The 27940-nt window shown below is 34.6% G+C and overlaps 30 non-coding genes across 30 annotated transcripts; all 30 read left to right on the top strand.

The window, feature by feature from the left end:
* The first annotated feature begins 523 nt into the window (after window positions 1-523).
* TRNAK-UUU (transfer RNA lysine (anticodon UUU)) lies at window positions 524-596 on the top strand. The gene has a single exon. It is a non-coding gene; the product is annotated as a tRNA-Lys (tRNA).
* Window positions 597-905: 309 nt separating this feature from the next.
* Window positions 906-997, top strand: TRNAR-UCU (transfer RNA arginine (anticodon UCU)). Its single transcript is given in 2 exon segments — window positions 906-942; window positions 962-997. It is a non-coding gene; the product is annotated as a tRNA-Arg (tRNA).
* A 1410-nt stretch (window positions 998-2407) lies between these two features.
* Window positions 2408-2480, top strand: TRNAK-UUU (transfer RNA lysine (anticodon UUU)). The gene has a single exon. It is a non-coding gene; the product is annotated as a tRNA-Lys (tRNA).
* Window positions 2481-2789: 309 nt separating this feature from the next.
* TRNAR-UCU (transfer RNA arginine (anticodon UCU)) lies at window positions 2790-2881 on the top strand. Its single transcript is given in 2 exon segments — window positions 2790-2826; window positions 2846-2881. It is a non-coding gene; the product is annotated as a tRNA-Arg (tRNA).
* A 1410-nt stretch (window positions 2882-4291) lies between these two features.
* Window positions 4292-4364, top strand: TRNAK-UUU (transfer RNA lysine (anticodon UUU)). The gene has a single exon. It is a non-coding gene; the product is annotated as a tRNA-Lys (tRNA).
* Window positions 4365-4673: 309 nt separating this feature from the next.
* Window positions 4674-4765, top strand: TRNAR-UCU (transfer RNA arginine (anticodon UCU)). The gene is given in 2 exon segments: window positions 4674-4710; window positions 4730-4765. It is a non-coding gene; the product is annotated as a tRNA-Arg (tRNA).
* A 1410-nt stretch (window positions 4766-6175) lies between these two features.
* Window positions 6176-6248, top strand: TRNAK-UUU (transfer RNA lysine (anticodon UUU)). The gene has a single exon. It is a non-coding gene; the product is annotated as a tRNA-Lys (tRNA).
* Window positions 6249-6557: 309 nt separating this feature from the next.
* Window positions 6558-6649, top strand: TRNAR-UCU (transfer RNA arginine (anticodon UCU)). The gene is given in 2 exon segments: window positions 6558-6594; window positions 6614-6649. It is a non-coding gene; the product is annotated as a tRNA-Arg (tRNA).
* A 1410-nt stretch (window positions 6650-8059) lies between these two features.
* On the top strand, window positions 8060-8132 carry TRNAK-UUU (transfer RNA lysine (anticodon UUU)). The gene has a single exon. It is a non-coding gene; the product is annotated as a tRNA-Lys (tRNA).
* Window positions 8133-8441: 309 nt separating this feature from the next.
* On the top strand, window positions 8442-8533 carry TRNAR-UCU (transfer RNA arginine (anticodon UCU)). The gene is given in 2 exon segments: window positions 8442-8478; window positions 8498-8533. It is a non-coding gene; the product is annotated as a tRNA-Arg (tRNA).
* Window positions 8534-9943: 1410 nt separating this feature from the next.
* On the top strand, window positions 9944-10016 carry TRNAK-UUU (transfer RNA lysine (anticodon UUU)). The gene has a single exon. It is a non-coding gene; the product is annotated as a tRNA-Lys (tRNA).
* A 309-nt stretch (window positions 10017-10325) lies between these two features.
* Window positions 10326-10417, top strand: TRNAR-UCU (transfer RNA arginine (anticodon UCU)). The gene is given in 2 exon segments: window positions 10326-10362; window positions 10382-10417. It is a non-coding gene; the product is annotated as a tRNA-Arg (tRNA).
* A 1410-nt stretch (window positions 10418-11827) lies between these two features.
* On the top strand, window positions 11828-11900 carry TRNAK-UUU (transfer RNA lysine (anticodon UUU)). The gene has a single exon. It is a non-coding gene; the product is annotated as a tRNA-Lys (tRNA).
* A 309-nt stretch (window positions 11901-12209) lies between these two features.
* Window positions 12210-12301, top strand: TRNAR-UCU (transfer RNA arginine (anticodon UCU)). The gene is given in 2 exon segments: window positions 12210-12246; window positions 12266-12301. It is a non-coding gene; the product is annotated as a tRNA-Arg (tRNA).
* Window positions 12302-13711: 1410 nt separating this feature from the next.
* On the top strand, window positions 13712-13784 carry TRNAK-UUU (transfer RNA lysine (anticodon UUU)). Its single transcript has one exon. It is a non-coding gene; the product is annotated as a tRNA-Lys (tRNA).
* A 309-nt stretch (window positions 13785-14093) lies between these two features.
* TRNAR-UCU (transfer RNA arginine (anticodon UCU)) lies at window positions 14094-14185 on the top strand. The gene is given in 2 exon segments: window positions 14094-14130; window positions 14150-14185. It is a non-coding gene; the product is annotated as a tRNA-Arg (tRNA).
* Window positions 14186-15595: 1410 nt separating this feature from the next.
* On the top strand, window positions 15596-15668 carry TRNAK-UUU (transfer RNA lysine (anticodon UUU)). The gene has a single exon. It is a non-coding gene; the product is annotated as a tRNA-Lys (tRNA).
* A 309-nt stretch (window positions 15669-15977) lies between these two features.
* TRNAR-UCU (transfer RNA arginine (anticodon UCU)) lies at window positions 15978-16069 on the top strand. The gene is given in 2 exon segments: window positions 15978-16014; window positions 16034-16069. It is a non-coding gene; the product is annotated as a tRNA-Arg (tRNA).
* Window positions 16070-17479: 1410 nt separating this feature from the next.
* On the top strand, window positions 17480-17552 carry TRNAK-UUU (transfer RNA lysine (anticodon UUU)). Its single transcript has one exon. It is a non-coding gene; the product is annotated as a tRNA-Lys (tRNA).
* A 309-nt stretch (window positions 17553-17861) lies between these two features.
* TRNAR-UCU (transfer RNA arginine (anticodon UCU)) lies at window positions 17862-17953 on the top strand. The gene is given in 2 exon segments: window positions 17862-17898; window positions 17918-17953. It is a non-coding gene; the product is annotated as a tRNA-Arg (tRNA).
* Window positions 17954-19363: 1410 nt separating this feature from the next.
* On the top strand, window positions 19364-19436 carry TRNAK-UUU (transfer RNA lysine (anticodon UUU)). The gene has a single exon. It is a non-coding gene; the product is annotated as a tRNA-Lys (tRNA).
* Window positions 19437-19745: 309 nt separating this feature from the next.
* Window positions 19746-19837, top strand: TRNAR-UCU (transfer RNA arginine (anticodon UCU)). Its single transcript is given in 2 exon segments — window positions 19746-19782; window positions 19802-19837. It is a non-coding gene; the product is annotated as a tRNA-Arg (tRNA).
* A 1410-nt stretch (window positions 19838-21247) lies between these two features.
* Window positions 21248-21320, top strand: TRNAK-UUU (transfer RNA lysine (anticodon UUU)). Its single transcript has one exon. It is a non-coding gene; the product is annotated as a tRNA-Lys (tRNA).
* A 309-nt stretch (window positions 21321-21629) lies between these two features.
* On the top strand, window positions 21630-21721 carry TRNAR-UCU (transfer RNA arginine (anticodon UCU)). The gene is given in 2 exon segments: window positions 21630-21666; window positions 21686-21721. It is a non-coding gene; the product is annotated as a tRNA-Arg (tRNA).
* A 1410-nt stretch (window positions 21722-23131) lies between these two features.
* On the top strand, window positions 23132-23204 carry TRNAK-UUU (transfer RNA lysine (anticodon UUU)). Its single transcript has one exon. It is a non-coding gene; the product is annotated as a tRNA-Lys (tRNA).
* A 309-nt stretch (window positions 23205-23513) lies between these two features.
* On the top strand, window positions 23514-23605 carry TRNAR-UCU (transfer RNA arginine (anticodon UCU)). The gene is given in 2 exon segments: window positions 23514-23550; window positions 23570-23605. It is a non-coding gene; the product is annotated as a tRNA-Arg (tRNA).
* A 1410-nt stretch (window positions 23606-25015) lies between these two features.
* On the top strand, window positions 25016-25088 carry TRNAK-UUU (transfer RNA lysine (anticodon UUU)). The gene has a single exon. It is a non-coding gene; the product is annotated as a tRNA-Lys (tRNA).
* Window positions 25089-25397: 309 nt separating this feature from the next.
* Window positions 25398-25489, top strand: TRNAR-UCU (transfer RNA arginine (anticodon UCU)). Its single transcript is given in 2 exon segments — window positions 25398-25434; window positions 25454-25489. It is a non-coding gene; the product is annotated as a tRNA-Arg (tRNA).
* Window positions 25490-26899: 1410 nt separating this feature from the next.
* On the top strand, window positions 26900-26972 carry TRNAK-UUU (transfer RNA lysine (anticodon UUU)). Its single transcript has one exon. It is a non-coding gene; the product is annotated as a tRNA-Lys (tRNA).
* A 309-nt stretch (window positions 26973-27281) lies between these two features.
* Window positions 27282-27373, top strand: TRNAR-UCU (transfer RNA arginine (anticodon UCU)). Its single transcript is given in 2 exon segments — window positions 27282-27318; window positions 27338-27373. It is a non-coding gene; the product is annotated as a tRNA-Arg (tRNA).
* The last annotated feature ends 567 nt before the right edge of the window (window positions 27374-27940 follow it).

Genomic DNA, 27940 nt, shown 5'->3' with positions numbered 1-27940 from the left:
AGTAATGTAAAGAAGGCATTCAAAAGTTGTGGTTTTGAATCCCACCAGAGGCAATGTTGTCCTACATTTCTTTTATAATGAATTGAAATTGCAATAAATAATGCAGCTTCTTCTTGCTCTGAAATCATTCACCAAAATGGCCTTTGAAAGAAGCCCTTTTTTCAACCGACACCACTTGAATAGAAAATATTGTATAATCTACATATAAGAGGAAATTGACAGGTAGACTGAGTAAAATATAATGTATTAGGCAGTAAGAGTTTTTGGTCCTTTCTTAATTGTGTATTGTCAATGAAGAAGCATGAATTCCGAATCAGCAGAAAATGAGATGGTACAAATTTCAGGACTTAAAGAGATAAAATATAATGCTGAGATGTCAAAAGCTTGAAATATCAATTCATGATAAAACTCTACATATTGATTATCAATATATGTAATGATAATAATAAATGATTGTCAGTAAATGTAAGGTTGGTATCCTTCCAAATTGTTTTAATGTGATTTGAAGATAAGAGTAAGCAGAGCCTGGATAGCTCAGTCGGTAGAGCATCAGACTTTTAATCTGAGGGTCCAGGGTTCACGTCCCTGTGCAGGCGGGGTGCTATGTTTAAGAAGAAGTACTCTTTTAGTTTCTATTGCATGATGAACAAGATATTACATTGACAGAATTGCAAAACCTTCTTAAATGGAGTTTTTTAAATTGTCAAGATTTTATCCGTCAGAGGCCTTTTGAGTAGACTTATCCAACTGTATCATGTAGTTTGGCATGTTGAATATCTTTTTCCCCATGCAATGCTCAACATGTAACCATGATTATAGTATCCTATCAACTTTGTAAAGTTGATCATCAGTTGCTTGCTCATTATTTTATTTCAGAATTTCTGAAAAGTTTCTTGGTGCAGGTTGGCTCTGTGGCGCAATGGATAGCGCATTGGACTTCTAGGAAAATGTTAAAAAAGGCATTCAAAGGCTGTGGGTTCGAATCCCACCAGAGTCAATATTATTGCTCAATTTCTTTCATAACGAATTGAAATAGCAATAAACAATGCAGCTTCAGCTTCACCCAAAATCATTTACCAAAATAGCCTTTGAAAGAAGGCCTGTTTTAAACAAAGAGTGCTTGAATAGAAAACATTGTATAATCAATATGCAAGAGGAAATTGTCAGGTGTACTGATGAAAATATAATTTACTAGATAGTAGGAGTTTCGGCCCTTTCTCAATTGTATACTGTCACTGAAGAAGCATGAATTCTAAGTCAGCAGAAAATGAGATAGTACATATTTCAGGACTTAAAATAGATGACATTTAATGCTGAGGTTTCAAAAGTTTGAAATATCAGTTCACTATCAAACGCTACATAATGCTTGTCAATATATGCAATCATATTCATAAATATAGTGTCGGTTGGAATCCTTCCACATTGTTTTAAGATGAATTGAAGATGAAAGTTAGTAGACACTGGATAGTTCAGTGAGTGGCACAGCAGACTTTTAATATGAGTGTCCAGGTTTGAAGTTCCTGTTCAGGCAGTGTGTTATGTTTAAGAAGATGCACTCTTGAAGTTTCCACTGCTTGATGAATAAGATATTACATTAAGGGAATTGCAAAACCTTCTTATATGGAGTTGTTAAACTCCTTGCTGTTTTATCTGTGCTATGCCTTTTGAGTCGACTTAACACTTAACCAACTGCATTGTATGGTTTGACATGTTGAATATCATTTTTGCTATTCAATGCTCAACATAAATCCAGGATCATAGATTCCTAACAACTTCATAAAGTTGATGAGCAGCTGCTAGCTCATTATTTTATTTGATCATTTCTGTCCGACCTCCTAAAAAGATTGGCTCTGTGGCACAATGGATAGTGCTTTGGCTTTCAAGAGTAATGTAAAGAAGGCATTCAAAAGTTGTGGTTTTGAATCCCACCAGAGGCAATGTTGTCCTACATTTCTTTTATAATGAATTGAAATTGCAATAAATAATGCAGCTTCTTCTTGCTCTGAAATCATTCACCAAAATGGCCTTTGAAAGAAGCCCTTTTTTCAACCGACACCACTTGAATAGAAAATATTGTATAATCTACATATAAGAGGAAATTGACAGGTAGACTGAGTAAAATATAATGTATTAGGCAGTAAGAGTTTTTGGTCCTTTCTTAATTGTGTATTGTCAATGAAGAAGCATGAATTCCGAATCAGCAGAAAATGAGATGGTACAAATTTCAGGACTTAAAGAGATAAAATATAATGCTGAGATGTCAAAAGCTTGAAATATCAATTCATGATAAAACTCTACATATTGATTATCAATATATGTAATGATAATAATAAATGATTGTCAGTAAATGTAAGGTTGGTATCCTTCCAAATTGTTTTAATGTGATTTGAAGATAAGAGTAAGCAGAGCCTGGATAGCTCAGTCGGTAGAGCATCAGACTTTTAATCTGAGGGTCCAGGGTTCACGTCCCTGTGCAGGCGGGGTGCTATGTTTAAGAAGAAGTACTCTTTTAGTTTCTATTGCATGATGAACAAGATATTACATTGACAGAATTGCAAAACCTTCTTAAATGGAGTTTTTTAAATTGTCAAGATTTTATCCGTCAGAGGCCTTTTGAGTAGACTTATCCAACTGTATCATGTAGTTTGGCATGTTGAATATCTTTTTCCCCATGCAATGCTCAACATGTAACCATGATTATAGTATCCTATCAACTTTGTAAAGTTGATCATCAGTTGCTTGCTCATTATTTTATTTCAGAATTTCTGAAAAGTTTCTTGGTGCAGGTTGGCTCTGTGGCGCAATGGATAGCGCATTGGACTTCTAGGAAAATGTTAAAAAAGGCATTCAAAGGCTGTGGGTTCGAATCCCACCAGAGTCAATATTATTGCTCAATTTCTTTCATAACGAATTGAAATAGCAATAAACAATGCAGCTTCAGCTTCACCCAAAATCATTTACCAAAATAGCCTTTGAAAGAAGGCCTGTTTTAAACAAAGAGTGCTTGAATAGAAAACATTGTATAATCAATATGCAAGAGGAAATTGTCAGGTGTACTGATGAAAATATAATTTACTAGATAGTAGGAGTTTCGGCCCTTTCTCAATTGTATACTGTCACTGAAGAAGCATGAATTCTAAGTCAGCAGAAAATGAGATAGTACATATTTCAGGACTTAAAATAGATGACATTTAATGCTGAGGTTTCAAAAGTTTGAAATATCAGTTCACTATCAAACGCTACATAATGCTTGTCAATATATGCAATCATATTCATAAATATAGTGTCGGTTGGTATCCTTCCACATTGTTTTAAGATGAATTAAAGATGAAAGTTAGTAGACACTGGATAGTTCAGTGAGTGGCACAGCAGACTTTTAATATGAGTGTCCAGGTTTGAAGTTCCTGTTCAGGCAGTGTGTTATGTTTAAGAAGATGCACTCTTGAAGTTTCCACTGCTTGATGAATAAGATATTACATTAAGGGAATTGCAAAACCTTCTTATATGGAGTTGTTAAACTCCTTGCTGTTTTATCTGTGCTATGCCTTTTGAGTCGACTTAACACTTAACCAACTGCATTGTATGGTTTGACATGTTGAATATCATTTTTGCTATTCAATGCTCAACATAAATCCAGGATCATAGATTCCTACCAACTTCATAAAGTTGATGAGCAGCTGCTAGCTCATTATTTTATTTGATCATTTCTGTCCGACCTCCTAAAAAGATTGGCTCTGTGGCACAATGGATAGTGCTTTGGCTTTCAAGAGTAATGTAAAGAAGGCATTCAAAAGTTGTGGTTTTGAATCCCACCAGAGGCAATGTTGTCCTACATTTCTTTTATAATGAATTGAAATTGCAATAAATAATGCAGCTTCTTCTTGCTCTGAAATCATTCACCAAAATGGCCTTTGAAAGAAGCCCTTTTTTCAACCGACACCACTTGAATAGAAAATATTGTATAATCTACATATAAGAGGAAATTGACAGGTAGACTGAGTAAAATATAATGTATTAGGCAGTAAGAGTTTTTGGTCCTTTCTTAATTGTGTATTGTCAATGAAGAAGCATGAATTCCGAATCAGCAGAAAATGAGATGGTACAAATTTCAGGACTTAAAGAGATAAAATATAATGCTGAGATGTCAAAAGCTTGAAATATCAATTCATGATAAAACTCTACATATTGATTATCAATATATGTAATGATAATAATAAATGATTGTCAGTAAATGTAAGGTTGGTATCCTTCCAAATTGTTTTAATGTGATTTGAAGATTAGAGTAAGCAGAGCCTGGATAGCTCAGTCGGTAGAGCATCAGACTTTTAATCTGAGGGTCCAGGGTTCACGTCCCTGTGCAGGCGGGGTGCTATGTTTAAGAAGAAGTACTCTTTTAGTTTCTATTGCATGATGAACAAGATATTACATTGACAGAATTGCAAAACCTTCTTAAATGGAGTTTTTTAAATTGTCAAGATTTTATCCGTCAGAGGCCTTTTGAGTAGACTTATCCAACTGTATCATGTAGTTTGGCATGTTGAATATCTTTTTCCCCATGCAATGCTCAACATGTAACCATGATTATAGTATCCTATCAACTTTGTAAAGTTGATCATCAGTTGCTTGCTCATTATTTTATTTCAGAATTTCTGAAAAGTTTTTTGGTGCAGGTTGGCTCTGTGGCGCAATGGATAGCGCATTGGACTTCTAGGAAAATGTTAAAAAAGGCATTCAAAGGCTGTGGGTTCGAATCCCACCAGAGTCAATATTATTGCTCAATTTCTTTCATAACGAATTGAAATAGCAATAAACAATGCAGCTTCAGCTTCACCCAAAATCATTTACCAAAATAGCCTTTGAAAGAAGGCCTGTTTTAAACAAAGAGTGCTTGAATAGAAAACATTGTATAATCAATATGCAAGAGGAAATTGTCAGGTGTACTGATGAAAATATAATTTACTAGATAGTAGGAGTTTCGGCCCTTTCTCAATTGTATACTGTCACTGAAGAAGCATGAATTCTAAGTCAGCAGAAAATGAGATAGTACATATTTCAGGACTTAAAATAGATGACATTTAATGCTGAGGTTTCAAAAGTTTGAAATATCAGTTCACTATCAAACGCTACATAATGCTTGTCAATATATGCAATCATATTCATAAATATAGTGTCGGTTGGTATCCTTCCACATTGTTTTAAGATGAATTGAAGATGAAAGTTAGTAGACACTGGATAGTTCAGTGAGTGGCACAGCAGACTTTTAATATGAGTGTCCAGGTTTGAAGTTCCTGTTCAGGCAGTGTGTTATGTTTAAGAAGATGCACTCTTGAAGTTTCCACTGCTTGATGAATAAGATATTACATTAAGGGAATTGCAAAACCTTCTTATATGGAGTTGTTAAACTCCTTGCTGTTTTATCTGTGCTATGCCTTTTGAGTCGACTTAACACTTAACCAACTGCATTGTATGGTTTGACATGTTGAATATCATTTTTGCTATTCAATGCTCAACATAAATCCAGGATCATAGATTCCTACCAACTTCATAAAGTTGATGAGCAGCTGCTAGCTCATTATTTTATTTGATCATTTCTGTCCGACCTCCTAAAAAGATTGGCTCTGTGGCACAATGGATAGTGCTTTGGCTTTCAAGAGTAATGTAAAGAAGGCATTCAAAAGTTGTGGTTTTGAATCCCACCAGAGGCAATGTTGTCCTACATTTCTTTTATAATGAATTGAAATTGCAATAAATAATGCAGCTTCTTCTTGCTCTGAAATCATTCACCAAAATGGCCTTTGAAAGAAGCCCTTTTTTCAACCGACACCACTTGAATAGAAAATATTGTATAATCTACATATAAGAGGAAATTGACAGGTAGACTGAGTAAAATATAATGTATTAGGCAGTAAGAGTTTTTGGTCCTTTCTTAATTGTGTATTGTCAATGAAGAAGCATGAATTCCGAATCAGCAGAAAATGAGATGGTACAAATTTCAGGACTTAAAGAGATAAAATATAATGCTGAGATGTCAAAAGCTTGAAATATCAATTCATGATAAAACTCTACATATTGATTATCAATATATGTAATGATAATAATAAATGATTGTCAGTAAATGTAAGGTTGGTATCCTTCCAAATTGTTTTAATGTGATTTGAAGATAAGAGTAAGCAGAGCCTGGATAGCTCAGTCGGTAGAGCATCAGACTTTTAATCTGAGGGTCCAGGGTTCACGTCCCTGTGCAGGCGGGGTGCTATGTTTAAGAAGAAGTACTCTTTTAGTTTCTATTGCATGATGAACAAGATATTACATTGACAGAATTGCAAAACCTTCTTAAATGGAGTTTTTTAAATTGTCAAGATTTTATCCGTCAGAGGCCTTTTGAGTAGACTTATCCAACTGTATCATGTAGTTTGGCATGTTGAATATCTTTTTCCCCATGCAATGCTCAACATGTAACCATGATTATAGTATCCTATCAACTTTGTAAAGTTGATCATCAGTTGCTTGCTCATTATTTTATTTCAGAATTTCTGAAAAGTTTCTTGGTGCAGGTTGGCTCTGTGGCGCAATGGATAGCGCATTGGACTTCTAGGAAAATGTTAAAAAAGGCATTCAAAGGCTGTGGGTTCGAATCCCACCAGAGTCAATATTATTGCTCAATTTCTTTCATAACGAATTGAAATAGCAATAAACAATGCAGCTTCAGCTTCACCCAAAATCATTTACCAAAATAGCCTTTGAAAGAAGGCCTGTTTTAAACAAAGAGTGCTTGAATAGAAAACATTGTATAATCAATATGCAAGAGGAAATTGTCAGGTGTACTGATGAAAATATAATTTACTAGATAGTAGGAGTTTCGGCCCTTTCTCAATTGTATACTGTCACTGAAGAAGCATGAATTCTAAGTCAGCAGAAAATGAGATAGTACATATTTCAGGACTTAAAATAGATGACATTTAATGCTGAGGTTTCAAAAGTTTGAAATATCAGTTCACTATCAAACGCTACATAATGCTTGTCAATATATGCAATCATATTCATAAATATAGTGTCGGTTGGAATCCTTCCACATTGTTTTAAGATGAATTGAAGATGAAAGTTAGTAGACACTGGATAGTTCAGTGAGTGGCACAGCAGACTTTTAATATGAGTGTCCAGGTTTGAAGTTCCTGTTCAGGCAGTGTGTTATGTTTAAGAAGATGCACTCTTGAAGTTTCCACTGCTTGATGAATAAGATATTACATTAAGGGAATTGCAAAACCTTCTTATATGGAGTTGTTAAACTCCTTGCTGTTTTATCTGTGCTATGCCTTTTGAGTCGACTTAACACTTAACCAACTGCATTGTATGGTTTGACATGTTGAATATCATTTTTGCTATTCAATGCTCAACATAAATCCAGGATCATAGATTCCTAACAACTTCATAAAGTTGATGAGCAGCTGCTAGCTCATTATTTTATTTGATCATTTCTGTCCGACCTCCTAAAAAGATTGGCTCTGTGGCACAATGGATAGTGCTTTGGCTTTCAAGAGTAATGTAAAGAAGGCATTCAAAAGTTGTGGTTTTGAATCCCACCAGAGGCAATGTTGTCCTACATTTCTTTTATAATGAATTGAAATTGCAATAAATAATGCAGCTTCTTCTTGCTCTGAAATCATTCACCAAAATGGCCTTTGAAAGAAGCCCTTTTTTCAACCGACACCACTTGAATAGAAAATATTGTATAATCTACATATAAGAGGAAATTGACAGGTAGACTGAGTAAAATATAATGTATTAGGCAGTAAGAGTTTTTGGTCCTTTCTTAATTGTGTATTGTCAATGAAGAAGCATGAATTCCGAATCAGCAGAAAATGAGATGGTACAAATTTCAGGACTTAAAGAGATAAAATATAATGCTGAGATGTCAAAAGCTTGAAATATCAATTCATGATAAAACTCTACATATTGATTATCAATATATGTAATGATAATAATAAATGATTGTCAGTAAATGTAAGGTTGGTATCCTTCCAAATTGTTTTAATGTGATTTGAAGATTAGAGTAAGCAGAGCCTGGATAGCTCAGTCGGTAGAGCATCAGACTTTTAATCTGAGGGTCCAGGGTTCACGTCCCTGTGCAGGCGGGGTGCTATGTTTAAGAAGAAGTACTCTTTTAGTTTCTATTGCATGATGAACAAGATATTACATTGACAGAATTGCAAAACCTTCTTAAATGGAGTTTTTTAAATTGTCAAGATTTTATCCGTCAGAGGCCTTTTGAGTAGACTTATCCAACTGTATCATGTAGTTTGGCATGTTGAATATCTTTTTCCCCATGCAATGCTCAACATGTAACCATGATTATAGTATCCTATCAACTTTGTAAAGTTGATCATCAGTTGCTTGCTCATTATTTTATTTCAGAATTTCTGAAAAGTTTCTTGGTGCAGGTTGGCTCTGTGGCGCAATGGATAGCGCATTGGACTTCTAGGAAAATGTTAAAAAAGGCATTCAAAGGCTGTGGGTTCGAATCCCACCAGAGTCAATATTATTGCTCAATTTCTTTCATAACGAATTGAAATAGCAATAAACAATGCAGCTTCAGCTTCACCCAAAATCATTTACCAAAATAGCCTTTGAAAGAAGGCCTGTTTTAAACAAAGAGTGCTTGAATAGAAAACATTGTATAATCAATATGCAAGAGGAAATTGTCAGGTGTACTGATGAAAATATAATTTACTAGATAGTAGGAGTTTCGGCCCTTTCTCAATTGTATACTGTCACTGAAGAAGCATGAATTCTAAGTCAGCAGAAAATGAGATAGTACATATTTCAGGACTTAAAATAGATGACATTTAATGCTGAGGTTTCAAAAGTTTGAAATATCAGTTCACTATCAAACGCTACATAATGCTTGTCAATATATGCAATCATATTCATAAATATAGTGTCGGTTGGTATCCTTCCACATTGTTTTAAGATGAATTGAAGATGAAAGTTAATAGACACTGGATAGTTCAGTGAGTGGCACAGCAGACTTTTAATATGAGTGTCCAGGTTTGAAGTTCCTGTTCAAGCAGTGTGTTATGTTTAAGAAGATGCACTCTTGAAGTTTCCACTGCTTGATGAATAAGATATTACATTAAGGGAATTGCAAAACCTTCTTATATGGAGTTGTTAAACTCCTTGCTGTTTTATCTGTGCTATGCCTTTTGAGTCGACTTAACACTTAACCAACTGCATTGTATGGTTTGACATGTTGAATATCATTTTTGCTATTCAATGCTCAACATAAATCCAGGATCATAGATTCCTACCAACTTCATAAAGTTGATGAGCAGCTGCTAGCTCATTATTTTATTTGATCATTTCTGTCCGACCTCCTAAAAAGATTGGCTCTGTGGCACAATGGATAGTGCTTTGGCTTTCAAGAGTAATGTAAAGAAGGCATTCAAAAGTTGTGGTTTTGAATCCCACCAGAGGCAATGTTGTCCTACATTTCTTTTATAATGAATTGAAATTGCAATAAATAATGCAGCTTCTTCTTGCTCTGAAATCATTCACCAAAATGGCCTTTGAAAGAAGCCCTTTTTTCAACCGACACCACTTGAATAGAAAATATTGTATAATCTACATATAAGAGGAAATTGACAGGTAGACTGAGTAAAATATAATGTATTAGGCAGTAAGAGTTTTTGGTCCTTTCTTAATTGTGTATTGTCAATGAAGAAGCATGAATTCCGAATCAGCAGAAAATGAGATGGTACAAATTTCAGGACTTAAAGAGATAAAATATAATGCTGAGATGTCAAAAGCTTGAAATATCAATTCATGATAAAACTCTACATATTGATTATCAATATATGTAATGATAATAATAAATGATTGTCAGTAAATGTAAGGTTGGTATCCTTCCAAATTGTTTTAATGTGATTTGAAGATAAGAGTAAGCAGAGCCTGGATAGCTCAGTCGGTAGAGCATCAGACTTTTAATCTGAGGGTCCAGGGTTCACGTCCCTGTGCAGGCGGGGTGCTATGTTTAAGAAGAAGTACTCTTTTAGTTTCTATTGCATGATGAACAAGATATTACATTGACAGAATTGCAAAACCTTCTTAAATGGAGTTTTTTAAATTGTCAAGATTTTATCCGTCAGAGGCCTTTTGAGTAGACTTATCCAACTGTATCATGTAGTTTGGCATGTTGAATATCTTTTTCCCCATGCAATGCTCAACATGTAACCATGATTATAGTATCCTATCAACTTTGTAAAGTTGATCATCAGTTGCTTGCTCATTATTTTATTTCAGAATTTCTGAAAAGTTTCTTGGTGCAGGTTGGCTCTGTGGCGCAATGGATAGCGCATTGGACTTCTAGGAAAATGTTAAAAAAGGCATTCAAAGGCTGTGGGTTCGAATCCCACCAGAGTCAATATTATTGCTCAATTTCTTTCATAACGAATTGAAATAGCAATAAACAATGCAGCTTCAGCTTCACCCAAAATCATTTACCAAAATAGCCTTTGAAAGAAGGCCTGTTTTAAACAAAGAGTGCTTGAATAGAAAACATTGTATAATCAATATGCAAGAGGAAATTGTCAGGTGTACTGATGAAAATATAATTTACTAGATAGTAGGAGTTTCGGCCCTTTCTCAATTGTATACTGTCACTGAAGAAGCATGAATTCTAAGTCAGCAGAAAATGAGATAGTACATATTTCAGGACTTAAAATAGATGACATTTAATGCTGAGGTTTCAAAAGTTTGAAATATCAGTTCACTATCAAACGCTACATAATGCTTGTCAATATATGCAATCATATTCATAAATATAGTGTCGGTTGGTATCCTTCCACATTGTTTTAAGATGAATTAAAGATGAAAGTTAGTAGACACTGGATAGTTCAGTGAGTGGCACAGCAGACTTTTAATATGAGTGTCCAGGTTTGAAGTTCCTGTTCAGGCAGTGTGTTATGTTTAAGAAGATGCACTCTTGAAGTTTCCACTGCTTGATGAATAAGATATTACATTAAGGGAATTGCAAAACCTTCTTATATGGAGTTGTTAAACTCCTTGCTGTTTTATCTGTGCTATGCCTTTTGAGTCGACTTAACACTTAACCAACTGCATTGTATGGTTTGACATGTTGAATATCATTTTTGCTATTCAATGCTCAACATAAATCCAGGATCATAGATTCCTACCAACTTCATAAAGTTGATGAGCAGCTGCTAGCTCATTATTTTATTTGATCATTTCTGTCCGACCTCCTAAAAAGATTGGCTCTGTGGCACAATGGATAGTGCTTTGGCTTTCAAGAGTAATGTAAAGAAGGCATTCAAAAGTTGTGGTTTTGAATCCCACCAGAGGCAATGTTGTCCTACATTTCTTTTATAATGAATTGAAATTGCAATAAATAATGCAGCTTCTTCTTGCTCTGAAATCATTCACCAAAATGGCCTTTGAAAGAAGCCCTTTTTTCAACCGACACCACTTGAATAGAAAATATTGTATAATCTACATATAAGAGGAAATTGACAGGTAGACTGAGTAAAATATAATGTATTAGGCAGTAAGAGTTTTTGGTCCTTTCTTAATTGTGTATTGTCAATGAAGAAGCATGAATTCCGAATCAGCAGAAAATGAGATGGTACAAATTTCAGGACTTAAAGAGATAAAATATAATGCTGAGATGTCAAAAGCTTGAAATATCAATTCATGATAAAACTCTACATATTGATTATCAATATATGTAATGATAATAATAAATGATTGTCAGTAAATGTAAGGTTGGTATCCTTCCAAATTGTTTTAATGTGATTTGAAGATAAGAGTAAGCAGAGCCTGGATAGCTCAGTCGGTAGAGCATCAGACTTTTAATCTGAGGGTCCAGGGTTCACGTCCCTGTGCAGGCGGGGTGCTATGTTTAAGAAGAAGTACTCTTTTAGTTTCTATTGCATGATGAACAAGATATTACATTGACAGAATTGCAAAACCTTCTTAAATGGAGTTTTTTAAATTGTCAAGATTTTATCCGTCAGAGGCCTTTTGAGTAGACTTATCCAACTGTATCATGTAGTTTGGCATGTTGAATATCTTTTTCCCCATGCAATGCTCAACATGTAACCATGATTATAGTATCCTATCAACTTTGTAAAGTTGATCATCAGTTGCTTGCTCATTATTTTATTTCAGAATTTCTGAAAAGTTTCTTGGTGCAGGTTGGCTCTGTGGCGCAATGGATAGCGCATTGGACTTCTAGGAAAATGTTAAAAAAGGCATTCAAAGGCTGTGGGTTCGAATCCCACCAGAGTCAATATTATTGCTCAATTTCTTTCATAACGAATTGAAATAGCAATAAACAATGCAGCTTCAGCTTCACCCAAAATCATTTACCAAAATAGCCTTTGAAAGAAGGCCTGTTTTAAACAAAGAGTGCTTGAATAGAAAACATTGTATAATCAATATGCAAGAGGAAATTGTCAGGTGTACTGATGAAAATATAATTTACTAGATAGTAGGAGTTTCGGCCCTTTCTCAATTGTATACTGTCACTGAAGAAGCATGAATTCTAAGTCAGCAGAAAATGAGATAGTACATATTTCAGGACTTAAAATAGATGACATTTAATGCTGAGGTTTCAAAAGTTTGAAATATCAGTTCACTATCAAACGCTACATAATGCTTGTCAATATATGCAATCATATTCATAAATATAGTGTCGGTTGGAATCCTTCCACATTGTTTTAAGATGAATTGAAGATGAAAGTTAGTAGACACTGGATAGTTCAGTGAGTGGCACAGCAGACTTTTAATATGAGTGTCCAGGTTTGAAGTTCCTGTTCAGGCAGTGTGTTATGTTTAAGAAGATGCACTCTTGAAGTTTCCACTGCTTGATGAATAAGATATTACATTAAGGGAATTGCAAAACCTTCTTATATGGAGTTGTTAAACTCCTTGCTGTTTTATCTGTGCTATGCCTTTTGAGTCGACTTAACACTTAACCAACTGCATTGTATGGTTTGACATGTTGAATATCATTTTTGCTATTCAATGCTCAACATAAATCCAGGATCATAGATTCCTAACAACTTCATAAAGTTGATGAGCAGCTGCTAGCTCATTATTTTATTTGATCATTTCTGTCCGACCTCCTAAAAAGATTGGCTCTGTGGCACAATGGATAGTGCTTTGGCTTTCAAGAGTAATGTAAAGAAGGCATTCAAAAGTTGTGGTTTTGAATCCCACCAGAGGCAATGTTGTCCTACATTTCTTTTATAATGAATTGAAATTGCAATAAATAATGCAGCTTCTTCTTGCTCTGAAATCATTCACCAAAATGGCCTTTGAAAGAAGCCCTTTTTTCAACCGACACCACTTGAATAGAAAATATTGTATAATCTACATATAAGAGGAAATTGACAGGTAGACTGAGTAAAATATAATGTATTAGGCAGTAAGAGTTTTTGGTCCTTTCTTAATTGTGTATTGTCAATGAAGAAGCATGAATTCCGAATCAGCAGAAAATGAGATGGTACAAATTTCAGGACTTAAAGAGATAAAATATAATGCTGAGATGTCAAAAGCTTGAAATATCAATTCATGATAAAACTCTACATATTGATTATCAATATATGTAATGATAATAATAAATGATTGTCAGTAAATGTAAGGTTGGTATCCTTCCAAATTGTTTTAATGTGATTTGAAGATTAGAGTAAGCAGAGCCTGGATAGCTCAGTCGGTAGAGCATCAGACTTTTAATCTGAGGGTCCAGGGTTCACGTCCCTGTGCAGGCGGGGTGCTATGTTTAAGAAGAAGTACTCTTTTAGTTTCTATTGCATGATGAACAAGATATTACATTGACAGAATTGCAAAACCTTCTTAAATGGAGTTTTTTAAATTGTCAAGATTTTATCCGTCAGAGGCCTTTTGAGTAGACTTATCCAACTGTATCATGTAGTTTGGCATGTTGAATATCTTTTTCCCCATGCAATGCTCAACATGTAACCATGATTATAGTATCCTATCAACTTTGTAAAGTTGATCATCAGTTGCTTGCTCATTATTTTATTTCAGAATTTCTGAAAAGTTTCTTGGTGCAGGTTGGCTCTGTGGCGCAATGGATAGCGCATTGGACTTCTAGGAAAATGTTAAAAAAGGCATTCAAAGGCTGTGGGTTCGAATCCCACCAGAGTCAATATTATTGCTCAATTTCTTTCATAACGAATTGAAATAGCAATAAACAATGCAGCTTCAGCTTCACCCAAAATCATTTACCAAAATAGCCTTTGAAAGAAGGCCTGTTTTAAACAAAGAGTGCTTGAATAGAAAACATTGTATAATCAATATGCAAGAGGAAATTGTCAGGTGTACTGATGAAAATATAATTTACTAGATAGTAGGAGTTTCGGCCCTTTCTCAATTGTATACTGTCACTGAAGAAGCATGAATTCTAAGTCAGCAGAAAATGAGATAGTACATATTTCAGGACTTAAAATAGATGACATTTAATGCTGAGGTTTCAAAAGTTTGAAATATCAGTTCACTATCAAACGCTACATAATGCTTGTCAATATATGCAATCATATTCATAAATATAGTGTCGGTTGGTATCCTTCCACATTGTTTTAAGATGAATTAAAGATGAAAGTTAGTAGACACTGGATAGTTCAGTGAGTGGCACAGCAGACTTTTAATATGAGTGTCCAGGTTTGAAGTTCCTGTTCAGGCAGTGTGTTATGTTTAAGAAGATGCACTCTTGAAGTTTCCACTGCTTGATGAATAAGATATTACATTAAGGGAATTGCAAAACCTTCTTATATGGAGTTGTTAAACTCCTTGCTGTTTTATCTGTGCTATGCCTTTTGAGTCGACTTAACACTTAACCAACTGCATTGTATGGTTTGACATGTTGAATATCATTTTTGCTATTCAATGCTCAACATAAATCCAGGATCATAGATTCCTACCAACTTCATAAAGTTGATGAGCAGCTGCTAGCTCATTATTTTATTTGATCATTTCTGTCCGACCTCCTAAAAAGATTGGCTCTGTGGCACAATGGATAGTGCTTTGGCTTTCAAGAGTAATGTAAAGAAGGCATTCAAAAGTTGTGGTTTTGAATCCCACCAGAGGCAATGTTGTCCTACATTTCTTTTATAATGAATTGAAATTGCAATAAATAATGCAGCTTCTTCTTGCTCTGAAATCATTCACCAAAATGGCCTTTGAAAGAAGCCCTTTTTTCAACCGACACCACTTGAATAGAAAATATTGTATAATCTACATATAAGAGGAAATTGACAGGTAGACTGAGTAAAATATAATGTATTAGGCAGTAAGAGTTTTTGGTCCTTTCTTAATTGTGTATTGTCAATGAAGAAGCATGAATTCCGAATCAGCAGAAAATGAGATGGTACAAATTTCAGGACTTAAAGAGATAAAATATAATGCTGAGATGTCAAAAGCTTGAAATATCAATTCATGATAAAACTCTACATATTGATTATCAATATATGTAATGATAATAATAAATGATTGTCAGTAAATGTAAGGTTGGTATCCTTCCAAATTGTTTTAATGTGATTTGAAGATAAGAGTAAGCAGAGCCTGGATAGCTCAGTCGGTAGAGCATCAGACTTTTAATCTGAGGGTCCAGGGTTCACGTCCCTGTGCAGGCGGGGTGCTATGTTTAAGAAGAAGTACTCTTTTAGTTTCTATTGCATGATGAACAAGATATTACATTGACAGAATTGCAAAACCTTCTTAAATGGAGTTTTTTAAATTGTCAAGATTTTATCCGTCAGAGGCCTTTTGAGTAGACTTATCCAACTGTATCATGTAGTTTGGCATGTTGAATATCTTTTTCCCCATGCAATGCTCAACATGTAACCATGATTATAGTATCCTATCAACTTTGTAAAGTTGATCATCAGTTGCTTGCTCATTATTTTATTTCAGAATTTCTGAAAAGTTTCTTGGTGCAGGTTGGCTCTGTGGCGCAATGGATAGCGCATTGGACTTCTAGGAAAATGTTAAAAAAGGCATTCAAAGGCTGTGGGTTCGAATCCCACCAGAGTCAATATTATTGCTCAATTTCTTTCATAACGAATTGAAATAGCAATAAACAATGCAGCTTCAGCTTCACCCAAAATCATTTACCAAAATAGCCTTTGAAAGAAGGCCTGTTTTAAACAAAGAGTGCTTGAATAGAAAACATTGTATAATCAATATGCAAGAGGAAATTGTCAGGTGTACTGATGAAAATATAATTTACTAGATAGTAGGAGTTTCGGCCCTTTCTCAATTGTATACTGTCACTGAAGAAGCATGAATTCTAAGTCAGCAGAAAATGAGATAGTACATATTTCAGGACTTAAAATAGATGACATTTAATGCTGAGGTTTCAAAAGTTTGAAATATCAGTTCACTATCAAACGCTACATAATGCTTGTCAATATATGCAATCATATTCATAAATATAGTGTCGGTTGGAATCCTTCCACATTGTTTTAAGATGAATTGAAGATGAAAGTTAGTAGACACTGGATAGTTCAGTGAGTGGCACAGCAGACTTTTAATATGAGTGTCCAGGTTTGAAGTTCCTGTTCAGGCAGTGTGTTATGTTTAAGAAGATGCACTCTTGAAGTTTCCACTGCTTGATGAATAAGATATTACATTAAGGGAATTGCAAAACCTTCTTATATGGAGTTGTTAAACTCCTTGCTGTTTTATCTGTGCTATGCCTTTTGAGTCGACTTAACACTTAACCAACTGCATTGTATGGTTTGACATGTTGAATATCATTTTTGCTATTCAATGCTCAACATAAATCCAGGATCATAGATTCCTAACAACTTCATAAAGTTGATGAGCAGCTGCTAGCTCATTATTTTATTTGATCATTTCTGTCCGACCTCCTAAAAAGATTGGCTCTGTGGCACAATGGATAGTGCTTTGGCTTTCAAGAGTAATGTAAAGAAGGCATTCAAAAGTTGTGGTTTTGAATCCCACCAGAGGCAATGTTGTCCTACATTTCTTTTATAATGAATTGAAATTGCAATAAATAATGCAGCTTCTTCTTGCTCTGAAATCATTCACCAAAATGGCCTTTGAAAGAAGCCCTTTTTTCAACCGACACCACTTGAATAGAAAATATTGTATAATCTACATATAAGAGGAAATTGACAGGTAGACTGAGTAAAATATAATGTATTAGGCAGTAAGAGTTTTTGGTCCTTTCTTAATTGTGTATTGTCAATGAAGAAGCATGAATTCCGAATCAGCAGAAAATGAGATGGTACAAATTTCAGGACTTAAAGAGATAAAATATAATGCTGAGATGTCAAAAGCTTGAAATATCAATTCATGATAAAACTCTACATATTGATTATCAATATATGTAATGATAATAATAAATGATTGTCAGTAAATGTAAGGTTGGTATCCTTCCAAATTGTTTTAATGTGATTTGAAGATTAGAGTAAGCAGAGCCTGGATAGCTCAGTCGGTAGAGCATCAGACTTTTAATCTGAGGGTCCAGGGTTCACGTCCCTGTGCAGGCGGGGTGCTATGTTTAAGAAGAAGTACTCTTTTAGTTTCTATTGCATGATGAACAAGATATTACATTGACAGAATTGCAAAACCTTCTTAAATGGAGTTTTTTAAATTGTCAAGATTTTATCCGTCAGAGGCCTTTTGAGTAGACTTATCCAACTGTATCATGTAGTTTGGCATGTTGAATATCTTTTTCCCCATGCAATGCTCAACATGTAACCATGATTATAGTATCCTATCAACTTTGTAAAGTTGATCATCAGTTGCTTGCTCATTATTTTATTTCAGAATTTCTGAAAAGTTTCTTGGTGCAGGTTGGCTCTGTGGCGCAATGGATAGCGCATTGGACTTCTAGGAAAATGTTAAAAAAGGCATTCAAAGGCTGTGGGTTCGAATCCCACCAGAGTCAATATTATTGCTCAATTTCTTTCATAACGAATTGAAATAGCAATAAACAATGCAGCTTCAGCTTCACCCAAAATCATTTACCAAAATAGCCTTTGAAAGAAGGCCTGTTTTAAACAAAGAGTGCTTGAATAGAAAACATTGTATAATCAATATGCAAGAGGAAATTGTCAGGTGTACTGATGAAAATATAATTTACTAGATAGTAGGAGTTTCGGCCCTTTCTCAATTGTATACTGTCACTGAAGAAGCATGAATTCTAAGTCAGCAGAAAATGAGATAGTACATATTTCAGGACTTAAAATAGATGACATTTAATGCTGAGGTTTCAAAAGTTTGAAATATCAGTTCACTATCAAACGCTACATAATGCTTGTCAATATATGCAATCATATTCATAAATATAGTGTCGGTTGGAATCCTTCCACATTGTTTTAAGATGAATTGAAGATGAAAGTTAGTAGACACTGGATAGTTCAGTGAGTGGCACAGCAGACTTTTAATATGAGTGTCCAGGTTTGAAGTTCCTGTTCAGGCAGTGTGTTATGTTTAAGAAGATGCACTCTTGAAGTTTCCACTGCTTGATGAATAAGATATTACATTAAGGGAATTGCAAAACCTTCTTATATGGAGTTGTTAAACTCCTTGCTGTTTTATCTGTGCTATGCCTTTTGAGTCGACTTAACACTTAACCAACTGCATTGTATGGTTTGACATGTTGAATATCATTTTTGCTATTCAATGCTCAACATAAATCCAGGATCATAGATTCCTACCAACTTCATAAAGTTGATGAGCAGCTGCTAGCTCATTATTTTATTTGATCATTTCTGTCCGACCTCCTAAAAAGATTGGCTCTGTGGCACAATGGATAGTGCTTTGGCTTTCAAGAGTAATGTAAAGAAGGCATTCAAAAGTTGTGGTTTTGAATCCCACCAGAGGCAATGTTGTCCTACATTTCTTTTATAATGAATTGAAATTGCAATAAATAATGCAGCTTCTTCTTGCTCTGAAATCATTCACCAAAATGGCCTTTGAAAGAAGCCCTTTTTTCAACCGACACCACTTGAATAGAAAATATTGTATAATCTACATATAAGAGGAAATTGACAGGTAGACTGAGTAAAATATAATGTATTAGGCAGTAAGAGTTTTTGGTCCTTTCTTAATTGTGTATTGTCAATGAAGAAGCATGAATTCCGAATCAGCAGAAAATGAGATGGTACAAATTTCAGGACTTAAAGAGATAAAATATAATGCTGAGATGTCAAAAGCTTGAAATATCAATTCATGATAAAACTCTACATATTGATTATCAATATATGTAATGATAATAATAAATGATTGTCAGTAAATGTAAGGTTGGTATCCTTCCAAATTGTTTTAATGTGATTTGAAGATTAGAGTAAGCAGAGCCTGGATAGCTCAGTCGGTAGAGCATCAGACTTTTAATCTCAGGGTCCAGGGTTCACGTCCCTGTGCAGGCGGGGTGCTATGTTTAAGAAGAAGTACTCTTTTAGTTTCTATTGCATGATGAACAAGATATTACATTGACAGAATTGCAAAACCTTCTTAAATGGAGTTTTTTAAATTGTCAAGATTTTATCCGTCAGAGGCCTTTTGAGTAGACTTATCCAACTGTATCATGTAGTTTGGCATGTTGAATATCTTTTTCCCCATGCAATGCTCAACATGTAACCATGATTATAGTATCCTATCAACTTTGTAAAGTTGATCATCAGTTGCTTGCTCATTATTTTATTTCAGAATTTCTGAAAAGTTTCTTGGTGCAGGTTGGCTCTGTGGCGCAATGGATAGCGCATTGGACTTCTAGGAAAATGTTAAAAAAGGCATTCAAAGGCTGTGGGTTCGAATCCCACCAGAGTCAATATTATTGCTCAATTTCTTTCATAACGAATTGAAATAGCAATAAACAATGCAGCTTCAGCTTCACCCAAAATCATTTACCAAAATAGCCTTTGAAAGAAGGCCTGTTTTAAACAAAGAGTGCTTGAATAGAAAACATTGTATAATCAATATGCAAGAGGAAATTGTCAGGTGTACTGATGAAAATATAATTTACTAGATAGTAGGAGTTTCGGCCCTTTCTCAATTGTATACTGTCACTGAAGAAGCATGAATTCTAAGTCAGCAGAAAATGAGATAGTACATATTTCAGGACTTAAAATAGATGACATTTAATGCTGAGGTTTCAAAAGTTTGAAATATCAGTTCACTATCAAACGCTACATAATGCTTGTCAATATATGCAATCATATTCATAAATATAGTGTCGGTTGGTATCCTTCCACATTGTTTTAAGATGAATTGAAGATGAAAGTTAGTAGACACTGGATAGTTCAGTGAGTGGCACAGCAGACTTTTAATATGAGTGTCCAGGTTTGAAGTTCCTGTTCAGGCAGTGTGTTATGTTTAAGAAGATGCACTCTTGAAGTTTCCACTGCTTGATGAATAAGATATTACATTAAGGGAATTGCAAAACCTTCTTATATGGAGTTGTTAAACTCCTTGCTGTTTTATCTGTGCTATGCCTTTTGAGTCGACTTAACACTTAACCAACTGCATTGTATGGTTTGACATGTTGAATATCATTTTTGCTATTCAATGCTCAACATAAATCCAGGATCATAGATTCCTACCAACTTCATAAAGTTAATGAGCAGCTGCTAGCTCATTATTTTATTTGATCATTTCTGTCCGACCTCCTAAAAAGATTGGCTCTGTGGCACAATGGATAGTGCTTTGGCTTTCAAGAGTAATGTAAAGAAGGCATTCAAAAGTTGTGGTTTTGAATCCCACCAGAGGCAATGTTGTCCTACATTTCTTTTATAATGAATTGAAATTGCAATAAATAATGCAGCTTCTTCTTGCTCTGAAATCATTCACCAAAATGGCCTTTGAAAGAAGCCCTTTTTTCAACCGACACCACTTGAATAGAAAATATTGTATAATCTACATATAAGAGGAAATTGACAGGTAGACTGAGTAAAATATAATGTATTAGGCAGTAAGAGTTTTTGGTCCTTTCTTAATTGTGTATTGTCAATGAAGAAGCATGAATTCCGAATCAGCAGAAAATGAGATGGTACAAATTTCAGGACTTAAAGAGATAAAATATAATGCTGAGATGTCAAAAGCTTGAAATATCAATTCATGATAAAACTCTACATATTGATTATCAATATATGTAATGATAATAATAAATGATTGTCAGTAAATGTAAGGTTGGTATCCTTCCAAATTGTTTTAATGTGATTTGAAGATTAGAGTAAGCAGAGCCTGGATAGCTCAGTCGGTAGAGCATCAGACTTTTAATCTGAGGGTCCAGGGTTCACGTCCCTGTGCAGGCGGGGTGCTATGTTTAAGAAGAAGTACTCTTTTAGTTTCTATTGCATGATGAACAAGATATTACATTGACAGAATTGCAAAACCTTCTTAAATGGAGTTTTTTAAATTGTCAAGATTTTATCCGTCAGAGGCCTTTTGAGTAGACTTATCCAACTGTATCATGTAGTTTGGCATGTTGAATATCTTTTTCCCCATGCAATGCTCAACATGTAACCATGATTATAGTATCCTATCAACTTTGTAAAGTTGATCATCAGTTGCTTGCTCATTATTTTATTTCAGAATTTCTGAAAAGTTTTTTGGTGCAGGTTGGCTCTGTGGCGCAATGGATAGCGCATTGGACTTCTAGGAAAATGTTAAAAAAGGCATTCAAAGGCTGTGGGTTCGAATCCCACCAGAGTCAATATTATTGCTCAATTTCTTTCATAACGAATTGAAATAGCAATAAACAATGCAGCTTCAGCTTCACCCAAAATCATTTACCAAAATAGCCTTTGAAAGAAGGCCTGTTTTAAACAAAGAGTGCTTGAATAGAAAACATTGTATAATCAATATGCAAGAGGAAATTGTCAGGTGTACTGATGAAAATATAATTTACTAGATAGTAGGAGTTTCGGCCCTTTCTCAATTGTATACTGTCACTGAAGAAGCATGAATTCTAAGTCAGCAGAAAATGAGATAGTACATATTTCAGGACTTAAAATAGATGACATTTAATGCTGAGGTTTCAAAAGTTTGAAATATCAGTTCACTATCAAACGCTACATAATGCTTGTCAATATATGCAATCATATTCATAAATATAGTGTCGGTTGGTATCCTTCCACATTGTTTTAAGATGAATTGAAGATGAAAGTTAGTAGACACTGGATAGTTCAGTGAGTGGCACAGCAGACTTTTAATATGAGTGTCCAGGTTTGAAGTTCCTGTTCAGGCAGTGTGTTATGTTTAAGAAGATGCACTCTTGAAGTTTCCACTGCTTGATGAATAAGATATTACATTAAGGGAATTGCAAAACCTTCTTATATGGAGTTGTTAAACTCCTTGCTGTTTTATCTGTGCTATGCCTTTTGAGTCGACTTAACACTTAACCAACTGCATTGTATGGTTTGACATGTTGAATATCATTTTTGCTATTCAATGCTCAACATAAATCCAGGATCATAGATTCCTACCAACTTCATAAAGTTGATGAGCAGCTGCTAGCTCATTATTTTATTTGATCATTTCTGTCCGACCTCCTAAAAAGATTGGCTCTGTGGCACAATGGATAGTGCTTTGGCTTTCAAGAGTAATGTAAAGAAGGCATTCAAAAGTTGTGGTTTTGAATCCCACCAGAGGCAATGTTGTCCTACATTTCTTTTATAATGAATTGAAATTGCAATAAATAATGCAGCTTCTTCTTGCTCTGAAATCATTCACCAAAATGGCCTTTGAAAGAAGCCCTTTTTTCAACCGACACCACTTGAATAGAAAATATTGTATAATCTACATATAAGAGGAAATTGACAGGTAGACTGAGTAAAATATAATGTATTAGGCAGTAAGAGTTTTTGGTCCTTTCTTAATTGTGTATTGTCAATGAAGAAGCATGAATTCCGAATCAGCAGAAAATGAGATGGTACAAATTTCAGGACTTAAAGAGATAAAATATAATGCTGAGATGTCAAAAGCTTGAAATATCAATTCATGATAAAACTCTACATATTGATTATCAATATATGTAATGATAATAATAAATGATTGTCAGTAAATGTAAGGTTGGTATCCTTCCAAATTGTTTTAATGTGATTTGAAGATTAGAGTAAGCAGAGCCTGGATAGCTCAGTCGGTAGAGCATCAGACTTTTAATCTGAGGGTCCAGGGTTCACGTCCCTGTGCAGGCGGGGTGCTATGTTTAAGAAGAAGTACTCTTTTAGTTTCTATTGCATGATGAACAAGATATTACATTGACAGAATTGCAAAACCTTCTTAAATGGAGTTTTTTAAATTGTCAAGATTTTATCCGTCAGAGGCCTTTTGAGTAGACTTATCCAACTGTATCATGTAGTTTGGCATGTTGAATATCTTTTTCCCCATGCAATGCTCAACATGTAACCATGATTATAGTATCCTATCAACTTTGTAAAGTTGATCATCAGTTGCTTGCTCATTATTTTATTTCAGAATTTCTGAAAAGTTTCTTGGTGCAGGTTGGCTCTGTGGCGCAATGGATAGCGCATTGGACTTCTAGGAAAATGTTAAAAAAGGCATTCAAAGGCTGTGGGTTCGAATACCACCAGAGTCAATATTATTGCTCAATTTCTTTCATAACGAATTGAAATAGCAATAAACAATGCAGCTTCAGCTTCACCCAAAATCATTTACCAAAATAGCCTTTGAAAGAAGGCCTGTTTTAAACAAAGAGTGCTTGAATAGAAAACATTGTATAATCAATATGCAAGAGGAAATTGTCAGGTGTACTGATGAAAATATAATTTACTAGATAGTAGGAGTTTCGGCCCTTTCTCAATTGTATACTGTCACTGAAGAAGCATGAATTCTAAGTCAGCAGAAAATGAGATAGTACATATTTCAGGACTTAAAATAGATGACATTTAATGCTGAGGTTTCAAAAGTTTGAAATATCAGTTCACTATCAAACGCTACATAATGCTTGTCAATATATGCAATCATATTCATAAATATAGTGTCGGTTGGTATCCTTCCACATTGTTTTAAGATGAATTGAAGATGAAAGTTAGTAGACACTGGATAGTTCAGTGAGTGGCACAGCAGACTTTTAATATGAGTGTCCAGGTTTGAAGTTCCTGTTCAGGCAGTGTGTTATGTTTAAGAAGATGCACTCTTGAAGTTTCCACTGCTTGATGAATAAGATATTACATTAAGGGAATTGCAAAACCTTCTTATATGGAGTTGTTAAACTCCTTGCTGTTTTATCTGTGCTATGCCTTTTGAGTCGACTTAACACTTAACCAACTGCATTGTATGGTTTGACATGTTGAATATCATTTTTGCTATTCAATGCTCAACATAAATCCAGGATCATAGATTCCTACCAACTTCATAAAGTTGATGAGCAGCTGCTAGCTCATTATTTTATTTGATCATTTCTGTCCGACCTCCTAAAAAGATTGGCTCTGTGGCACAATGGATAGTGCTTTGGCTTTCAAGAGTAATGTAAAGAAGGCATTCAAAAGTTGTGGTTTTGAATCCCACCAGAGGCAATGTTGTCCTACATTTCTTTTATAATGAATTGAAATTGCAATAAATAATGCAGCTTCTTCTTGCTCTGAAATCATTCACCAAAATGGCCTTTGAAAGAAGCCCTTTTTTCAACCGACACCACTTGAATAGAAAATATTGTATAATCTACATATAAGAGGAAATTGACAGGTAGACTGAGTAAAATATAATGTATTAGGCAGTAAGAGTTTTTGGTCCTTTCTTAATTGTGTATTGTCAATGAAGAAGCATGAATTCCGAATCAGCAGAAAATGAGATGGTACAAATTTCAGGACTTAAAGAGATAAAATATAATGCTGAGATGTCAAAAGCTTGAAATATCAATTCATGATAAAACTCTACATATTGATTATCAATATATGTAATGATAATAATAAATGATTGTCAGTAAATGTAAGGTTGGTATCCTTCCAAATTGTTTTAATGTGATTTGAAGATAAGAGTAAGCAGAGCCTGGATAGCTCAGTCGGTAGAGCATCAGACTTTTAATCTGAGGGTCCAGGGTTCACGTCCCTGTGCAGGCGGGGTGCTATGTTTAAGAAGAAGTACTCTTTTAGTTTCTATTGCATGATGAACAAGATATTACATTGACAGAATTGCAAAACCTTCTTAAATGGAGTTTTTTAAATTGTCAAGATTTTATCCGTCAGAGGCCTTTTGAGTAGACTTATCCAACTGTATCATGTAGTTTGGCATGTTGAATATCTTTTTCCCCATGCAATGCTCAACATGTAACCATGATTATAGTATCCTATCAACTTTGTAAAGTTGATCATCAGTTGCTTGCTCATTATTTTATTTCAGAATTTCTGAAAAGTTTCTTGGTGCAGGTTGGCTCTGTGGCGCAATGGATAGCGCATTGGACTTCTAGGAAAATGTTAAAAAAGGCATTCAAAGGCTGTGGGTTCGAATCCCACCAGAGTCAATATTATTGCTCAATTTCTTTCATAACGAATTGAAATAGCAATAAACAATGCAGCTTCAGCTTCACCCAAAATCATTTACCAAAATAGCCTTTGAAAGAAGGCCTGTTTTAAACAAAGAGTGCTTGAATAGAAAACATTGTATAATCAATATGCAAGAGGAAATTGTCAGGTGTACTGATGAAAATATAATTTACTAGATAGTAGGAGTTTCGGCCCTTTCTCAATTGTATACTGTCACTGAAGAAGCATGAATTCTAAGTCAGCAGAAAATGAGATAGTACATATTTCAGGACTTAAAATAGATGACATTTAATGCTGAGGTTTCAAAAGTTTGAAATATCAGTTCACTATCAAACGCTACATAATGCTTGTCAATATATGCAATCATATTCATAAATATAGTGTCGGTTGGAATCCTTCCACATTGTTTTAAGATGAATTGAAGATGAAAGTTAGTAGACACTGGATAGTTCAGTGAGTGGCACAGCAGACTTTTAATATGAGTGTCCAGGTTTGAAGTTCCTGTTCAGGCAGTGTGTTATGTTTAAGAAGATGCACTCTTGAAGTTTCCACTGCTTGATGAATAAGATATTACATTAAGGGAATTGCAAAACCTTCTTATATGGAGTTGTTAAACTCCTTGCTGTTTTATCTGTGCTATGCCTTTTGAGTCGACTTAACACTTAACCAACTGCATTGTATGGTTTGACATGTTGAATATCATTTTTGCTATTCAATGCTCAACATAAATCCAGGATCATAGATTCCTAACAACTTCATAAAGTTGATGAGCAGCTGCTAGCTCATTATTTTATTTGATCATTTCTGTCCGACCTCCTAAAAAGATTGGCTCTGTGGCACAATGGATAGTGCTTTGGCTTTCAAGAGTAATGTAAAGAAGGCATTCAAAAGTTGTGGTTTTGAATCCCACCAGAGGCAATGTTGTCCTACATTTCTTTTATAATGAATTGAAATTGCAATAAATAATGCAGCTTCTTCTTGCTCTGAAATCATTCACCAAAATGGCCTTTGAAAGAAGCCCTTTTTTCAACCGACACCACTTGAATAGAAAATATTGTATAATCTACATATAAGAGGAAATTGACAGGTAGACTGAGTAAAATATAATGTATTAGGCAGTAAGAGTTTTTGGTCCTTTCTTAATTGTGTATTGTCAATGAAGAAGCATGAATTCCGAATCAGCAGAAAATGAGATGGTACAAATTTCAGGACTTAAAGAGATAAAATATAATGCTGAGATGTCAAAAGCTTGAAATATCAATTCATGATAAAACTCTACATATTGATTATCAATATATGTAATGATAATAATAAATGATTGTCAGTAAATGTAAGGTTGGTATCCTTCCAAATTGTTTTAATGTGATTTGAAGATAAGAGTAAGCAGAGCCTGGATAGCTCAGTCGGTAGAGCATCAGACTTTTAATCTGAGGGTCCAGGGTTCACGTCCCTGTGCAGGCGGGGTGCTATGTTTAAGAAGAAGTACTCTTTTAGTTTCTATTGCATGATGAACAAGATATTACATTGACAGAATTGCAAAACCTTCTTAAATGGAGTTTTTTAAATTGTCAAGATTTTATCCGTCAGAGGCCTTTTGAGTAGACTTATCCAACTGTATCATGTAGTTTGGCATGTTGAATATCTTTTTCCCCATGCAATGCTCAACATGTAACCATGATTATAGTATCCTATCAACTTTGTAAAGTTGATCATCAGTTGCTTGCTCATTATTTTATTTCAGAATTTCTGAAAAGTTTCTTGGTGCAGGTTGGCTCTGTGGCGCAATGGATAGCGCATTGGACTTCTAGGAAAATGTTAAAAAAGGCATTCAAAGGCTGTGGGTTCGAATCCCACCAGAGTCAATATTATTGCTCAATTTCTTTCATAACGAATTGAAATAGCAATAAACAATGCAGCTTCAGCTTCACCCAAAATCATTTACCAAAATAGCCTTTGAAAGAAGGCCTGTTTTAAACAAAGAGTGCTTGAATAGAAAACATTGTATAATCAATATGCAAGAGGAAATTGTCAGGTGTACTGATGAAAATATAATTTACTAGATAGTAGGAGTTTCGGCCCTTTCTCAATTGTATACTGTCACTGAAGAAGCATGAATTCTAAGTCAGCAGAAAATGAGATAGTACATATTTCAGGACTTAAAATAGATGACATTTAATGCTGAGGTTTCAAAAGTTTGAAATATCAGTTCACTATCAAACGCTACATAATGCTTGTCAATATATGCAATCATATTCATAAATATAGTGTCGGTTGGTATCCTTCCACATTGTTTTAAGATGAATTAAAGATGAAAGTTAGTAGACACTGGATAGTTCAGTGAGTGGCACAGCAGACTTTTAATATGAGTGTCCAGGTTTGAAGTTCCTGTTCAGGCAGTGTGTTATGTTTAAGAAGATGCACTCTTGAAG

The sequence above is a fragment of the Pleurodeles waltl genome, chromosome 4_2 (genome assembly GCF_031143425.1).
Source record: "Pleurodeles waltl isolate 20211129_DDA chromosome 4_2, aPleWal1.hap1.20221129, whole genome shotgun sequence".
Taxonomy (NCBI): Eukaryota; Metazoa; Chordata; class Amphibia; order Caudata; family Salamandridae; genus Pleurodeles; species Pleurodeles waltl.
Note: the sequence above shows the minus strand (reverse complement) of the source record. Positions and strands in the feature narration are given on the sequence as shown.